Here is a 15,535-nt window from a genome sequence, read left to right as displayed (position 1 = left end):
GGGATTAAGGCACCCCTCCTCACCTTTCACTGGGGAGGTAACCTGCCTGGCATTTCCTGGGGACTCCCGCACCACCAGAAGACCCACCAGGCCACCCTTCCCCAGTATTGTGCAGTTTTAGGTCATTCCCAGGACCAGGAGTCTCCAAACCATCCCCATAAACTCCTGCCCTTACCTCCAAGATGTATCATACAGTCTTTCAGCCAGGCGATGTTTCTGCCTGGCTGCTAGCAGCAAACTGCTCTGTTTATGTAGGCAGCCAGTATTTCAAAATGACTGCCGCAATCAAGCACCTGCTGGCTGTTTGGCTCAGCCCTTAAATGTGGCAGGCACCAACAATGCCCTGCCACAACATGCATGACTGGAATCTTGAGTGTAGTTATTATAACCTATTTGGGAAGGACTGAATAGACAGGGAAGTGGTACTTTATCGAGAATGGCATTACCACTTTCCAAGTCAGTTACAGGTCTTAAGCAAGCAAATTTTGATCTTTAGGCATTTGTGTTGTATCAGATCATGCTATGACATCATCACATCATAATAATCTGAAAACTATAAAATATTATTTCTTAATTCAAAAAAGTATTTCATTCAACAGAAATAAATTCTATTCTACACCTCTACAAACAACTGCTCACAAAGGACAGGTATAGTGATTATACTCTTACAAGTGTAAGTGATCAGAAACTGTGTATACCCATAACAGAACAGAAATTCAGCATACATAGATTGATTTAAAAATAGTGGAACACAGTCTAAGATTTGCTCCCCCCCGCCTCCCCAACCAAAGGGTGAATGTGTGTTCTGTTCACTACCAATCTAAACTATTGTCAATGCCAGACCGCAGCCAGCAAGGCCAGCCATACCTTGTCATGCACCCAAAGATGCATCTCAAGCCGGTCCAGAGAGGGGATACTCCTCCTCTTTGTGACTTTGGTCAGGCTGCAGTTGGAGTACTGCATCCAATACTGAGCGCTGCACTTCAAAAGGGATGTGGCCAGCCTGGAGAGGGTTCAGAGGAGGGCCACCCACTTGGTGAGAGGGTAGCAGGACAGGCCCTACGAGGAGAGACTGTACCTGTTCAGCCTCAGCAAGAGGAGGCTGAGGTGGGACCTGGTGGCTGCCTACAAACTCATCAGGGGAGATCAACAGCAAATAGGTAGAGCCCTTTTCTCCCCAGCACCACCTGGGGTGACAAGGAACAATGGTAATAAGCTGATGGAGAATAGGTTTAGGTTAGAGATCAGAAGGCAATTTTTTCCAGTTAGGGTGGCCAAAATCTGGAACCAACTTCCCAGGGAAGTGGTCCTTGCCCCTACCTTGGGCAAATTCAAGAGGAGGTTGGATGATTACCTGTCTGGGGTCTTGTGAACACAACATTCATTCCTGCCTGTGGCAGGGGTCAGGCTAGATGATCTGTTCAGGTCCCTCCTGACCCTAGCTACTATGAAGCTATGTCGCCTACAGAAAACAGTGTAATTTAGATAGATTCTGCCTTGGGCTTTTTGAATGTCTGTACCTAGCCACAACAAATAATTTATGGTTAATTTATGGCCCTATAAATGTGTTTCTTGCTCTAAAAATGCCAGTTTCACAATAACAACAATTATGGGCCAGTACCACTAGGAGAAATTATACAGAAAAACATGTATGAGAAATAGGAAATACTTAAAGGCATTTTTACATGGCCAAAAAGCCACAATCAAGAAAGAAGGCTGTGCTGTTTTAAAAAAAACTAACATGGCTAAAATGTATATCTAAGCATTCTTTCTCTTACTATGTATGAGAGAGAGAAAGAGAGATGTTCAGAGGAGAAATTGACAGTGATTATTATGAATTAGAAGCAAGAAATTACCCAGTATTGTAAGGGAAACTGAAGAACAGAGAAAAATATGGCCAATAAAAATAAGGAAAATATGAAGATGGGCATATATGTACACACACATCTAGGAACAAAAATAATTCCAGAAAAATGGTAGTTGGCAGAACTGTCAGAAATAACACAGACTTTAAATTCAACAAATATTATTTTCTGTATTTGGGAAAAAGCCAGATGATGCATTCATATCATATGATGAGGATAAAGAAACATTTTCTAACAGCAATTCAGGAGAATGTTAAGCAGTAGCTACTATAAAGTTAAACATTTTTTTTAAAAACAGCATGTCTGGATAACTTGCATCCAGCAATTTAAATAAAGCTAGCTGAGGAGCTCTCTGACTTTTAATATCAATTTCAGTAAGTCTTGCAACACTGGGGAAATTCCAGAGAACTACAAGAAAGCTAATGTTATGCTGATACTTAAAAAGAGTAAAAGGAAGCAGCCAGAATAACTATAAGACTTTGAACCTAACATTGAATCTGGACAAAATAGTGCAACAGTCAATAAAGAACTTAAAAAGAAAATAAAAGAAGAATAGCATAACTAATGCCAATTCCCATAGGTTTATGAAAAAATGATCTTGTCAAAGTAAGCTTGTATCTAGTTGATAAAGATAAAAACATTGATTTGACAAAAGGTAAGGCATTTGACTTGATACCACGTGACATTTTGAATTAAAAAGGAATAATTTAAAATCAACATATATTAAACTGACTAAGACTAGCTAATATTGATAGATCTCTGAATGTAAATAGTGATTCATTATTGAATGAATGTATTTCTGGAGAGATCCCATAAGTCTTAGTTCTTGACCTTTTGCTATTTAACATTGGATAAAAAAAATCTTATCAAGTCTGAAAGTGGCGCACACCTTTGGAAGAGGAGTGAATAATGAAGAGGATAGCTCAATGATATAAAAAGTACTCTTGATTTCTTTGTAAACTGGGGGCAAGCAAAGAATATGTATTTCAATATGCCCACACTTAAAGGGTGGGATTCTTCATTTTGGAAAGTGATGCTGTTAAAGACTCCTGAGTCTTTTTCAAAGTAGAAGTAGAATGCTTCTACTATCCGCTGGCACTATTAGTACTGAAGTACTGAGTCTACTTTGGGTGGTCACAGTTCAGTTCAGTTCAAATTGGTGAGAGTTCAAAAAGATTGGAAAACATATCCCAGATTGCCCTTGAGCTGATCATTATTTAGCTTATTAAAGGCAAGATTAAAGGATGCTCTTTGATCATGGTTTGCAAGCATCTTCCACGGGACATAGACATTTGATTAAGAGGGCTTTTCAGTCAGCAAAATGACCATATGCCGGATCAGCACAGCACGGTTCATCCACTCTTGCCTACCCCAGAAGCTCCTGAGAGTGAGTAACCCTGAGTTACTTGCCAAGGCAGCTTTTCAAACTGATGGGGCCTGCACAGCGCAGCTTTTTACACTGCTCCCCCAGCCTGCAGATTGGGGAGGAACCAGTCAGGGTTATTTTGCCTCAAGTGGCACAACTTGCACCACACCAAAGTGAATGTCTAGGCACATGTGCCAAGGCAAAAGCCCTGGCTCAAATTTACACTGCTTCTATTTGAGCTGCTGCAAGCACACATGCCTGCATGTGTAGACAGGCCCAAACAGCCCTTTGGCCTAGTTTATGCAGGAGATTAGACTAGCTGATAACAACAGTCCTTTCTGGTTCTATAATCCATGAATCTATTACTTGAATTACACACCTCCGTCTCTTCCATGCACCTTTTTTGGAGCAGACCCAATCAGTTCAGAATTAATCAGCTCCAGGTGAATCCAGTTTTTTTGTTGCATGAAAAACTTTCTCCTTCCTCCTATACTGCAGAAGATCATGATTTGTCCCTGACTATAAGAATTAGCAAGAGATGGAAACTGTATGCCTATCAGATTGCCACCCATCATTAGTAAATTACTTAGACCGGTGATATTTGAAGAAATTTAAAAGGCTGTCTTGAATAGTAAAATATTGTGCATTTTATGTATAAGTGAATTAAAAAAAAAGCCCCCCCAAAACCCTTGTTGACTCCAGAGAAATAGGAGGAAATAAAAAATTATGCACAAAACACACTTCATTGTTTAACTGGGAGGAAGAGTATAGTAGGAATAGCTAACTCATTTTGCCTGATTTTTTGGACCCTTGAGAATATTATGAGTTTGAAAGCTTTATTTCAACCATGAACATTTCTGAATTACATTCTGGTTAGGAAAGACTGAAAAAAAGGTGGACCCACAAGGAAGGAAATCCTAAAGAAAAACTATATCTAATATAAACAACAGTGAATATCCTACATATGTACATATGCTACATCACCTAGTGAAGTAAAACGTATTATTTAAAAGCAGGCTTGCCAATTTGAAAAAGGTGTTTAAATTACAAGGAGGAGAGGGAGGGAGAAAGGGAAGGTTCACAAAGCTAAGTTTGACCCTTCATTGGTATTGATCATCATGGTTCCACTGAAGTAAATGAAGTTCCATCCATTCATCCCATTGAGAATCTGGTTCTCAAAATAGTTTTGAGGACCCTATAATTCACTGTAACCCCCTTTGTACAGAATCTATATTGTATATTGTATCTATATTATACAGTGTGAATTTACATACTCCTGAAGTTAAAAGACTCGTAGGAGAATGGGAGAGCAACAAAACCAAAAGACAGGGGAAGGACAGAAAATTAAAGTGCGTTTAGACTTGATTCCACTCTCGGTAACACTATATATTAAATTCCTTTAAAAAAAAACCCAAAAACCAGTGGAATTAAACTGGGAAAAATTGGTGAGAGACGAGAATCAGGCCCCAAAACAATGGAAAACAGTTGGCCTTCTGAGGAAGTCCCTCCTGTATTCTTACAGGGAATAAAATTAATTGTCAGTTCATTGCAACATTTCTACACGTTTTGGTCACTACCTTGGCTGGTAACATCAGTAGAAAGAAGTTTATTTTGTAGGACTGCAATACTCTGGGTAAGAAAAAACCTGGCACTACATACAGTACTAGCTAGACAGTTTCATCACAACACTAAGGCACCTTTGCATAAATATTGTTGAAAGACAGTGAAGAGAGAGGAGGAAACTCTGTGTCTTTAATGTAAGGTCTTTAATGCTAACATACGTCAAAACGCTCTGTGCGCTTCTGGAACCCTTCTGTTAAAATGTCTCTAGCTCTAGGGACTCATTGTATAAAGCAGTTATGCACCATTTAAATGTGAAAAATGCACACTTTACTTGGAAAAAGATGTGTGATGTGAAGTGTTTTTAAGAATAATTGAATGATTTTGTGATTCATTAAATGCTTTTCCTCAGTACACAGGTAATACCTTTTCCACTAAGCACCCAAAGGGTGAAAAGTCAAAGAGCTGAGAGGGAGAAAAAGAATCTATTTTCATAGCTTTGTATTTTATTCCTTATCTTTTTCTGTTCTAAGTGTAACAGAACAATAAAGGGAAAAGTGAAAAGCAGCACTTAGGAAATTTAAAAAATACTGAGTACCAGGGAAGGAAATATGTGCTAAGTTGTCCATTTCTGTTTTAAGGGGAAGTAAAGAAAAATTGTGGCACCTCAAGTTTTTGAATATGGCTTCAGATGCATATCCCTCCTGCGACCATGGGAACAGCCCCTTTAAAGTAAAAAAGACCGTTTTCATATACCCAATATATATTTAAGCCAAAGTGTAAATCTTCAATTTCTTTCTCTCGCTTGCTTGCTCTCTCTCTCTTTTTTAAACTAGGGAAACAATACACACCTTGAATCCTGCAAAAAAGATCTCTGGCAAAATCACAAAACGCCTGCTTAAGTAATACCCAAAAGGTAACTTCATGCATTCCACAAGCCAGAAATAACTCACAGCACGATGAATCCACAAGAAAGTCAATAGGATATTATAACACTCTTAGGGGAACTGTAGCTATAAGAGCAATGTGAGGCAATGTCTTAGCATGAGCTATCACTTTATATGTGTGCTATATAAATGTGCATGAATTATATTACAACATATGACACACCATGGCTTTTGATCTATTGTGACTTATGACCTATGTCCTATTGTGACCTTCATGGATGAATCTAAAAAGAATAGTTTAAAAAAATAGAACATATATGATACATCACATTTAGGTAGGATAAAATGTATAAGGGATATAAACATGTGATCAGGGCATTACCTAGCCAAAACTTGCCAGAGACGCGGAAGAAACTTCCCTTGGGGCAGCATATTACTTTTTTTTTTTGCACCTTCCTCCAAGATATCTAAAGTTAGGATACCACCTTAGAGGAACCATTGGTTTGACTGGGTATGGCAGTTCTAATATTGTTGTGAACATATGCTAGTACAGAAAATACAGCTTGTACTATTAATAACATTTTCTATATGGGTTTTCTAGCAATGTTAAAATTCACTGAAAGCCAATCCAGGTAAAAAGCTGGATGAAGCAGGCTTTGATTCTGTTTCCATTCAGATCAGCTGTGATCTTCTACGGATTTCAGTAAAACAGGAGAAATCTGAAATCAGGACTCCCATATCTGAAATCAGGATTCCCACACAATATGGCCAAATTCCATGGCAAAGATCATTCTGTTGTTTCCATCAATAATCTTCACTCCCACCCTTTTTTATAAACACATAATTGTAGAACATAGCTGAAAATACTAACTGATGGACAATTTGACTTTCTTCTAAGCCTTCTTCATGAAGTTCTCCAAGACTTTGTCATTAAGTTACTAAGGTTGACAAGTTTTGTATAGTCTTCCTTCGTTCCATGAAGCTTGTAACTAACTTTCATGACTCACATTCTGGGGTCTCTTGTTGCTGCTTTGTCCTTTAATGTAGCCCAACTGGCTCTCCTAAACTTCTGGCTCCCAACCACAAACTAGCCTCGAGTTCTGGCACTGTAACTGCCAAATCTGATCGGTCGCATAGCTATCTCACTTTTGTTGATGAACTCTACTTGTCTCAAGAAGTCTACAGGACAACAAGAGGTAAGGCACTTCAGGATCTAGTGCTGGCCAAATGGCACAATCTAGTGAGTGATGCAGAAATCCTTGATTTTAGGAAAGCCAGCTTTCATAAGCTCAGGAGACTGGTTGCCAAGGCCTGAGAGGCCATTCTCTGATAGAGAGGGGAGTCCACAATGAGTGGTTACTTCTCAAGGATGTAATCCTTGAAGCACAAGGAAAGCTCATTCCAGCCCATAGGAAAGGTAGTAAAAGGGATAAGCAACCCCTATGGCTAAATAGAGGACCCATGGACCTCCTGTATCTGAAGAGAGAAGCCGATAAGGGATGGAAATCAGGTAACATCACCACGGAGGAGCATTCAGCACTGGCCTGTACTTGCAGGGAACAAACTAGGAAGGCCAAGGCCAAAACCGAACTCAAACTAGATATGGGACTCAAGGGCAACAAAAAAGTCCTTCTTCAGATATGTGGGTAGTCAGAACAAAACAAGGAAAACATTGGACCCTTGCTAAACCAAAATGGGGCAGCTGACAACCGACACCCAGGAAATCTCCTTAACGATTACTTTTCAGCATTTTTGCACCAGCCCAAGGGGATCACCCTGCCTAACAAAATGCAGGATTGAAAGGGTATGAATGAACATATGCCCATCACTGGTGAAGATCTCAAGAGGGAACACCTTGATAAGCTGGACACCCACAAATCAGCTGGCCTGTATGGAATGTACCCAAGAGTGCTAAAGGAACTGGCTGACATCATAGCATGGACAACGGCAAGGATATCTGAGAACTCATGGCACTCAGGAGAGGTTCCTGGGAAGAGGCCAATGTAGTGCCTATCTTCAAGAAAGGGAGGAAGGAAGATCCAGGGAATTACAGGCCAATCAGTTTGACCTCAATCCCTGGTAAAATATTGGAAAAAAATCATTGAGAAACCATTAACAACAAATTAATGCAAGGCAATATTCTGAGAGAGAGCCAACATAGCTTCATTGTGGTAGGCCTTCGTTACCTGACCAACCTCATTTCCTTCTATCACCAGGTGACACATCACCTGGACAAAGGAAAAAGAAGTTGATATCATATTTTGGACTTCAAAAAATCCTTTCACTTGGTCTCCCATGATGTCCTCATGGTAAAACTGAGGAACTGCGACCTCGACAATCTTACGGTCCAATGGCTGGGGAACTGGCTCCATGATCAGACCAAGAGAGTGATAATTGATGGAACCAAGTCAACATGGTGCATGATGACCACTGGTCCCCCAGGGTTCATATTTGGACAAGTACTCTTTAATATGTTTATAAATTATCTGGATTCTGGTATCAGAAGCAGACTGGCTAAATTCACTGATAACACCAAGTTATGGGGAAGTGTGGTCACACTAGAGGATAGGCTGGCAATGCAGGCTGACCTGGACAAGCTTGCAAGGTGGACAGATCAAAACCTGATGGTATTCAACATGGAGAAATGCAAGGAGCTCCACCCCGGGGAAAAAAATTCCACATCATCCTTACAGGCTAGGTAGTGCTACACTCACTAGCACCACAACCGAAAGAGACTTGGGGGTCATGACTGACCACAAGATGAACATGAGCCACCAATGCAATGCCATAGCTGGCAAACCAAATAAAACCCTGACTTATATCTACTAATGCATCTCAAGCAAGACCCAGGAAGTTATCTTCCCACTTTACTCGGCTTCTGTGAGGGGACAGCTGGAATACTGTATCCAGTTCTGGGCTCTGCACTTTAGAAGAGATGTGGAGAAGTTGAGAGAGTACAGAAAAGTGCCACATGCATGGCTGGAGGACAAGAGGGCAGGCCTTACGATGAGAGGCTGAGAGGCACAGGGCTCTTCAGCCTGGAGATGTGAAGGCTCTGGAAGGACTTGGTGGCAGCTTATAAGTACATAAGGGGTGTGCATCAGGAACTGGGAGAATGTCTATTCAACAGGGGACCCTAAGGGAAGACAGGGTCTAACATTCACAAACTTCTGGAAGACCATTTTAGACTGGACATAAGGAAAAACTTCTTTACCAGCTGAGTTCTCAGAGCCTGGAACAGATTCCCCCAGAAGTGGTGCAAGCACTACTCTGGACACTTTTAAGATGCACTTGGATGCCTCTCTTGCTGGAATCATTTGACCCCAGCTGACTTCCTGACCCTTGGGCAGGGGGCTGGACCCCATGATTTTGTGAGGTCCCTTTCAGCCCTAGTGTCTATGAAATTTATGAAACTACATTTGGCTTCACAAAACAGTACAGGGAGCCCACAGCATAGTCCAGCTAAATGACCCTCCTGCAGAAAGCTGGAGAGCTTTACGCAGGACTCATAGCTGGAAGACAAAAAAATCAATTTATTTAGCACAACAAAAATGTTGAATTCTGTCTCACCTTAGAAAAATTCAAAATCAGTGACCATGACATTGGAAACTCCATTGGACCTTGATCAGGGCAGTTCTTAGCCTCATGGCTATTGCCTCTTCACAACCACCAGGGCTGGAACCCCCAGGTGTCTCTTGTTAAAGATGAAGCTAAGGCTAATCAAGACAACCCAGCTGTGCCGGGTGCAATTTTAAACCTTTTAACTTAAGCTGGTACAAATGAACACACTAATTTTAACTCAAGCTGTGGTTTATCTTTGTATAGATTAAATAAAATACCAGCGTATTTACACTGAACCAAAATAAGCCACTGAAACTGAAATAAGGGGTCTATACAAGGTTTTTAAGCTAATTTAACAGACAAAACCTAAGATTATAGAGCAGAATTGCAGTGAAAGAGGTGAATTCTGCAGCCACAAAATTACAGAGTACACAGAGCCTCACCACACAGCTAGTAATTAACATGACAAATCAGGCACGAAGATTCTCTCATTTACGTTGCTGTAAATCATGAAGTGACCCACAGAAGTCCATGAAGTTGCATTGACTAAAAATGAACATGGGAGAGAGGGAGATATTAAAATTCACTGCAAGCCATTGCAGGTGAAAAGTTGGCTAAAATAGGCTTTGATTCTGTTTCCATTCAGATCTACTGTGATCTTCCACCAACTTAAGTAAAGCAGAAGACATTTGAAATCAGGACCTCCGTATTATTCAATTAGGTGTCACCCTCAGCTTTCAGATTTGATAAAAAATTTGCAGTTGGGGAGCCCTTTTTTGGTGGCAAGAACCTGACCACAGCCCAATCCAACTTTGGTTAACATCTGTAGTACCTTATTTATAAGCAGAGAGAAAAGTTTGAAACAAACTTTTACAAACCATGCTATTTCAAGTAGATCCAACCTGATTAGAGGCCTTTTTGCAACACTGTGTGTATGCTAGCTGCTCTCTGTGGGTAGACCAATGCAAATTGTGTTGAACTTGCTCTACATTATCACTGTTCCAACATGTATATCCTGCAGAAACTCTACAACTGCAAATAATGGTTCCTGGGGATCATGTGTTTCTGATTATATATTTCTCTTCTAAAAAGCAAGCGGGAGTCAAAATGTTCTTGATGGCTCCATAGTACTGACATGAAAACCAGTTTAACTATCAGGAGGTTTAGGAAATTTTCTTCCCAACTCAGTTATTAACCATTATAGATCACCTTCTTTGTAAGTCTTTAGAATCATTTCCACATCCTCAAATGATTGTTGACCCTTTACCCTCTGCCCCACTCCACAATGGGTCCTCCTTCTAAATCGTGTCACTTCTTGGTTTTTAGTTTAATCAAAATGTATGTTTTCTTGCCATCATTGCATCAAACAACCTATTGTTGATGCATGTACACATATTCCTGTGACAGGAATCGCTGCTAGATGTTACAACATACACTATGGATTTTTCTACTTAGTCATTTGTTTGTTAGCTTTACTTTTCTTTTTTTTAAATAAAGACCCCAGAGTTCCTTCACTGGTTTCCCATTGCTTGCTGCATCATTTTCGAAATTCTGTCTCTTCACCTTTCAAAGCCTCTACATACCTTCACTTACCCCTTGCTCTTCTCATTTCTTCCAGGTCACTCTGGTCTTTCTATGGTCCTCACTTTGCATTTACGTTGGGGACAGAGAAACAAAGGCTTTAGGATTTTATACAAAGCAAAAAGGTGCATTCCGCAGTACAGCAAGCCTCCAGATACACTGCCAGACCAAGTGAAGTGAGAGTTAGCTTCAATTGTAACTGACAGACTGATCAGGCCCAGGTAGTGCCAAGTTAAATTTGGTTCACTACTTAATAGGAAGCCAGTATTAAGAGCTGCATGATGGGCATAAAGTTGGATCATGATCGCATAAAGGTAATGAGCATTGTGTTTGTTTATTCTGGCCAGGCTGCAAGCAAGAGAATCTACTGAAAGCTTTTAGAGGGGATTGCAGGGAAATTTTAATTTCAATTGCATTGTAAAACATGTGACAGTTTATTTCAGCAATGCTTGACCTCTGGCCCATGGCCCCTGGAGCCATGTCATCCAGCCCATGGGGACCCCACAGGTCAGAAAGTTGATGACAGGGGAGCAGTGGCAGTTAATGCTGTCACCACTCCCCTGCCACCAAATTTCCAAGCTGTGTACACCAGATGACATGGATTCATGTGTAGGGCTACAGTCAATCTGGCACAGGGGACCAGGACCACAGGGTCCAATTCAGCATGTGAGGCTAGGGCCAATCTGGTGCACATGGCTGGGATCACCAAATCAACCCCATGTTGGGTTGGGCCCATGGACCAAATTCAGGCCCAAACCAACCCCACATCAGTCATCCATCCTGTGGGGCCCAAAGGTTAGACACCATTGATTTATATTAATGAAAAATTAGCATTGCCTTGGGTATATGCAACATGGCACAATGCAGCAGCACAAAGAGAAAATGAAGCTAACTCAGTTGCCAGGAGCAGTATATCTATGTTAAGGCAGTGCTTCTCCAGGCTAATTATTAACCAAGGTGTAGTTCCATATTAACGTGATTTCACTGCCTCCAGTACCCAAGTTAGGGAATGTCTCCTCATCTGCTACATTGTACCAGATAAAACAGAGGGATTCTAGTAGCAGAAGTTCCCATCCATCCATGTACTACAAAAAACCCCAAAACACAAAAAAAAACCCTTTTCTCTGTTTGCAACAACCATACAGTCCACAAGTTAATATGAAAATGGGTCTTATTCTTTTCTGTGCTTTTTCTAGGAAATAGGAATGTACCACCTCACTGCTGTATACCATATGAAAACAGCTGTTCACCAATGCAAGGTCATCTGCAGTTCATGCCAGTCTATTTAGGACAGACTGGGAAACAATTCCATTGGCTAGAAAAAGTTAATGCAAGTACTATTTGTGCTCCCCTATGCATGGTCAAGTCTAGCCCCAAACCCTATTCTTTTTCTTGTGACTTAATTTCATTTTTGTCTGTGTTTCAAATAGGCCACTTTGAACACCTCCTCAAAACTCAAGACTTTTAGAAGGTTTTTTGTCTGCTTCATGCTCTAGCACAATCTGTTCCTGATCTCAAAAGCATGCAAACCAATGTCCAGAAGAATTCAGAAGTCAAAACTAGAATAATTTAACTAGCCTACTTCCTCAGAGTATAACTAGGACCATACAATGGTGCCAAAAGCAAGCAAGAGAAGATTAGTTCAGATCAATCCAAAATAAACACTTTTGTTTTTCCTTTGCCAAAAACAGAAGCTCCCAACATTGTTGTCTTGTGTTGAACATTCACATAGTTTTGCTGACTGTTCAACCCAATGTTTTATTTTAAGGCATTTATAATAAAAGTCAACGATAGCATTTAGCTTACTAATATGGAAGAGGAGCACAGTGGAGTTACATCTCCATCTTTTACCCAGTAGGCAAGTAGGAAAGGCTATCACCAAGGATATAGGAGGTCCAGGTTCATAGCCTCTCCTCTGACAATGGAGATTCAAACACATCTCCCACCTCCCAGGAGAGTGCCTTAACTAGGCCATTCTAGGGTGGGTTCTTCTCGACTTTTCTGTTGACATCATTACCCTTTTCAGGGAAAGTGTGAAGAGACACTATCTAGCTGGTTAGGCCACACCACCTGGAAGGGGGATGGAGACCAAAGGCATGAGGTAAGTGGGAAAGCGGGAGACCTGGAGGAAGCACAGGCAGGAGGGGGCAACATTTCATCTTTGTCTGTGTGTAAATCGGCCATGCTGTTCACCAGCGTGTCTGGTTCATACAGGTTTTTCGGATGTCACCATTGCTCGAGGAAAAGATGGCCTACTATTGAGTTGGATTCCGGTAGGTCCTCAGGGGCTCTCTTCTACCATGTCTCTGCTGTAGTAGGGAGGAAGACATATGTTCCATTCCTCCTGGTCCCCTCCTTTGATCTTCCTGTCCGTCTTCCCATTTTGGGACTCTGCCTCCCCTACACTCCACCTAACGTCAACCAACCATGTTGAGTCCTGGTCTTCTGGGTTTAGTTATGGTACTGTTACATGTGTCTTGGCCTTTTGAATCAGTATAAATATATATGGATGTCAGTTTGTCCCACTCTGCTTAGGCAATATTAGGACTGACCTAGCCTTTTCCTGACCCCAGGTTACCTTGTCTTCTAGCATCAGCTCCACTCTCCTTGGCCTGTAGTTGCTGTGGTGTGGACAGCTCTCTCTCCTTGTCTCCACAGGTTCCTGGTGGGTCAAATCCAGTTGGGAGATGTCAGGAGTCCACAGCTCCACTTCAGGTGAGTAATATAGCCCTTCTGGGCTTGAATTATCTCCAAAAGTCCCTTCCTGGGGCTGCCACCACTTGCCCTCAGTGGGACTTTGGCCTGCTCTGGGCTGCTCGTTGCCCACCAGGGAACCCATATCCAATTCCCCCTGCCACTTGTCTGGCGGGGTTTTTATTCCTTTTTCAATGGGCTGGCCAGCGAATCAGCACCAGCACATGGCCATAAAATACTTTTTGCCGTTTTGTTTTGTTTTTTTTTTCTTTCAGCGCAGCATTCTCTCTGGCTGTGGCTCTGCACTCACCACTCCTCCGGCTTGGCGTGGCTTCACGCTGGCTCTGCTTGTCTTTCCCCCCAGGTAAGTTCTCTTCTGCAGTTCTATTTCTGTCACACTGTGTTTCAAATAGTTTCCTTATTCTTCCTGAGAAAATAGGGCAAATCAGCTAGTTACCTCAGGTGTCTGTACATAAATGCATGGAGCCTGGGAAACAAGCAGGAAGAATTGGAAGTCCTCACACAGTCATGGAACTATGGTGTGATTGGAATAACAAACTTGCTGGAGTTGCATGACTGCAGTACTGTCATAGATTGGGTATAAACTGTTCAGGAAAAACAGGAAAGAAGAGAAGTTGCGCTCTTTGTAAAAGAGCTCTGTGGATTCCTCAGACCTTCAGTATGAAACTGGAGATAGGACTGTTGAAAGTCTCTAGGTTAAGGTTAGAGGGGAGACCAACAAGGTGGGTCACGGTCATTATGTCACGGTGGGTGTCTGTTGTAGACTGCCAGACCAAGAGGATAGTCTAGATGAGGTTTTCTTCAGAAAACTAGTGGAAGTTTCCAGATCATGGGCCCTGGTTCTCATGGGGGAATTCAAATCACCCTGACATCTGCTGGGAGGGCAATACAGCAGTGCACAGGCAATTCAGGAAGTTTTTGGAGACAACTTCCTGGTGCAAGTGTTGGAGAAACCAACTAGAGTCCATGATTTTCTTGACCTACTATTCACAAACAGGGAAAAATTGGTGGGGGATGTAATGGTGGATGGCAACTTGGGCAGCAGCGACCATGGCATAATTGAGTTCAGGATCCTGACAAAAGGTAGGAGAGCAGCAGAGTATGGACATTGGACTTCAGAAAAACAGACTTTGACTCCCTCAGGGAACTGATGGGCCAGATACCCTGGAAGGCCAGTCTGGAAGGGGAAAGGAATCCAGGACAGCTGGCTGTATTTTAAAGAAACCTTACTTAGGGTGCAGAAACAAACCATCCTTGTGTTCAGGAAGAATGGCAAATACAGCAAGTCACCAGCTTGGCTTATCAGAGAACTCTTAGGTGAGCTTAAACACAAAAAGGAAGCTTACAAGAAGTGAAAGCTTAGACAGATGACTAGGGAGGAGTATGATAAGATGACTGACTCTGGATGTGGGGAAAGCAGCAGATGTGATATACACTGACTTAAGCAAGGCTTTTGACACAGTCTCCCACAGCATTCTTGAAAGCAAGCTAAGGAAGTATGGGTTGGATGAATGAACTGTAAGGTGTACAGAAAGTTGACTGGATCATTGGGCTCAAAAGGTATTACTCAATGCCTCAAGGTCTGGTTGGCAGCTGGCATCAAGTGGGTCGGTTCTGGGGCCAAGGTCTGGTCCTGGGGCCAGTTTTGGTCAGTACCTTCATTAACAAGCTGGAAGACACAATGGACTGCACTCTAAGCAAGTCTGTGGATGACACCAAACTAGGAGGAGTAGTAGATATACTGGATGGTAGGGCTAGGATTCAGAGTGACCTACATATACTGAAGGATTGAAGCCAAAAAAATTGCATGAGGTTCATCAAGGACAAGTGCAAAGTCCTGCTTGTGGGACAGAAGAATCCCATGCGTTGCTACATGATTGGGACCATCTGCTTAAGCAGCAGCTCTGGAGAAGATGCCCTGAGGCTTACACCGGACAATAAGCTGGATATAAGTCAACAGCATTCCCTTGTTGCCAAGAAGGCTAACAGCATTCTGGGCT

General features: G+C 41.9%; 1 long non-coding RNA gene across 1 annotated transcript in view; it reads left to right on the top strand.

Moving 5' to 3' along the window:
- LOC149864828 (uncharacterized) overlaps nucleotides 1-15,535 on the top strand; it is a 74,527-nt gene that overhangs the window by 14,341 nt on the left and 44,651 nt on the right. Inside the window, exons 2-3 of the long non-coding RNA XR_016442295.1 lie at nucleotides 13,479-13,535; nucleotides 13,795-13,878. This is a non-coding gene — a long non-coding RNA (uncharacterized LOC149864828). The remainder of the gene's footprint in view (nucleotides 1-13,478; nucleotides 13,536-13,794; nucleotides 13,879-15,535) is intronic.

Source organism: Crocodylus siamensis, chromosome 5 (assembly GCF_052110815.1).
Source record: "Crocodylus siamensis isolate JL-2025a chromosome 5, ASM5211081v1, whole genome shotgun sequence".
NCBI classification, from domain to species: Eukaryota; Metazoa; Chordata; order Crocodylia; family Crocodylidae; genus Crocodylus; species Crocodylus siamensis.
The sequence above is the reverse complement of the archived record's forward strand: the minus strand, read 5'-3'. Positions and strand labels throughout refer to the sequence as shown.